This window comes from Arvicola amphibius, chromosome 1 (assembly GCF_903992535.2).
Source record: "Arvicola amphibius chromosome 1, mArvAmp1.2, whole genome shotgun sequence".
NCBI classification, from domain to species: Eukaryota; Metazoa; Chordata; class Mammalia; order Rodentia; family Cricetidae; genus Arvicola; species Arvicola amphibius.
The window spans coordinates 128,435,206-128,437,658 of record NC_052047.1 but is presented as its reverse complement, the minus strand read 5'-3'; positions in this window follow the sequence as shown (position 1 = coordinate 128,437,658).

Here is a 2,453-nt window from a genome sequence, read left to right as displayed (position 1 = left end):
ATCTGCATGGTTAATTTTGTGATGGGTTTTTAATTTTTTATGTTTGGAGTACCTGTGTATATGTGCATATATATGTGCACATGTTTGCATGCCTTCAGAAGCCAGAGGTTAGCCAGGCATGGTGGTGGCGCACATCTTTAATCCCAGCACCTGAGAGGCAGAGGCAGTCGGGGTCTGTCTGAGTTCAAGACCAGCCTGGTCTTCAGAGCTATTTCCAGAACTGGCTCCATAGTTGAAGAACTCTGTCTAAAAAAAAAAAGAAAAGAAAAAAGAAAAGAAAAAAAAAAAAGAAAAGAGTGTTTTGTTCTCCGTGTTTTCATGTGTTGAAAACCATTATTAAGCTGACTTTGTTAAGTGAAATGCTTTGCTACTATATTCCAGAAAACCATCGCCATCCGCATGTAAACCTGTGGTGTCTGAGCAGGAATGATGCGCCTTCTGGCACAGTAACTCCCTGCTTGAGGGAGGGCAGTGGGCTGGGCAGCATCTGGGACACAGAGTGCTTTGCTTCTCTGCCTCACACCCTAGTTCTTAGTTTCACCTAGCGGTGACAAGGTGGCGGCCCCTGTGAGAAGAAAACGGGGAGGAAAAGGTGGGACCCTTCCCACCAGCTTGAGGCCTGTCAGAGAAATAGGAAGAATCTTCATTCAGGGAGGCCACAACTGAGGTCAGGGCCACTTGTCATTGTAAAGATACTTGGAATTGTGTTTCTGAATCTGGCCCCATAGCAACCTCAAATACAAACAGAATTCTGTTACTAAGGAGGAAGTGCTCGGGCCAAGGAGAGGGCAACCACAGGCTGTCAGCTGTGGCCGCCATTTGGATCACGGGTTTCTTCATGGGCCTTTCACCTCCGGCTCACACAGATGTGGACCATCTCACGGTGGCCTGTAGCCTCGCGTGTGCATGTGCTTGTTTATTTTCATTTCAATTTTCAATACAATTTAATGTTTTTTTTTTATAAACTTGGCAGTGCATTGCTGTGGCTTCAAAGGTGCCAAATGGTGCTCGCTCTCTAGCCATGAATCATGCACCCACGGATGCAGCCAGCCTTGGAAATGTCTGAAGAAGCCCCCCTTTAAGCCCCCCCCCATTCTGGAGGCAGAAGCAGCCACATCTCTGTGAATTCAAGGGCAGCCTGGTCTTCATGAGTTCCAGTCCAGCTAGGGCTGCCCAAAACAAAGAGAAGCAGCTATCTGGAGAAGCGATTGCTTCCGTACTGAGCATGCGCAGTTTTTCTTGCCAGCGCTGTCAGCCCCTCAGCCACACAACCCGGCATCTCTGTAATAGCATTTTCACCGTAGGAACTCATGAGCTACTTTCTGTCCTTGCTGTGACTGAAATACCTGGCAAAGCAGCTTCAGGAAGGAAGGGCTTGCTTTGGCTACAGTTTGAGGGTAACCTTTTCGTGGTGGGGAAGACACGGTGGTAGGAGGGTGAGGTAGGAGGATGCTCCCATGGCATTCATAGTCAGAAAGCAGAGTGGGAGGAATGTCACCACATTCACGACCTATCTTCCCTTCCCTGCTCACGTAACCCTTTCTAGAGACACCCTCATAGACACAGCTGGAGTGTGTTTACATGGTGATTCTAAGGCCTGTTAAGTTGGCCATGAAGATTCACCACAGGTGAGGAGGTGCTATGAATATTCCACAGTTGATCTAAGGCACCCAGGAGGACTTTGTAGGCTACATGCAAACACCAGGCCACTTTACACCAAAGACTTTGGTGTCTTCCGGGTCCTGGAATCAGGATTCTGAAGGACAGCTGTCCATGGAAAAAAATTTCCCTCCTATTCCATCCCTAACAACCAAGTCCCTGTCCCAAGGCGCAGCTGATGTTATTAATATCAACTGTCCACTGGGATGGCCACCATGTCCGATGACCTCAGTGTGATGCCCCAGGTCCCATATGGTAGGAGAGACCCAGCTCCTGCAAACTGTCTTCCGGTGTCCACACTCTTGCGGTGGCATGTGTAAACACATACACTCTCTCAATAAGCAAATAAATAAATAAATAAATAAATAAATGTTAAAAGTGCTTTACGTAACCTAGGTATATTGTCTCATGCCAGTAAGCTCAATACTCAGAATGCTGAGGCAGAATGATTATGAGTTCGAGGCCAACCTGCACTACATAAATTCTGTTTCATACAATAATAACAGAACGAAAAGTATGGATTTTCTTTACTATAGAAGCAAATGCACATGAATGCTTACTCCCCACCCCTTCTTTTTTACGTAAGTGGTGTAATTCTGTACCATTCATAGCTGGCATTTTTCACTTGATAGTCATTCTCTCCTCACCTGCCATTTAGAGTCTGTTGTTTAAAGTCGCCTCTGGCAAACCTGGTCTAAGAATATTAAATAGAAAATTCTAGAAACAAACAAGTCATAATTTTTAAATGGATGCCATTCTAAATAGTGTAACGATTCTGCCCCCGCCCTATCTAA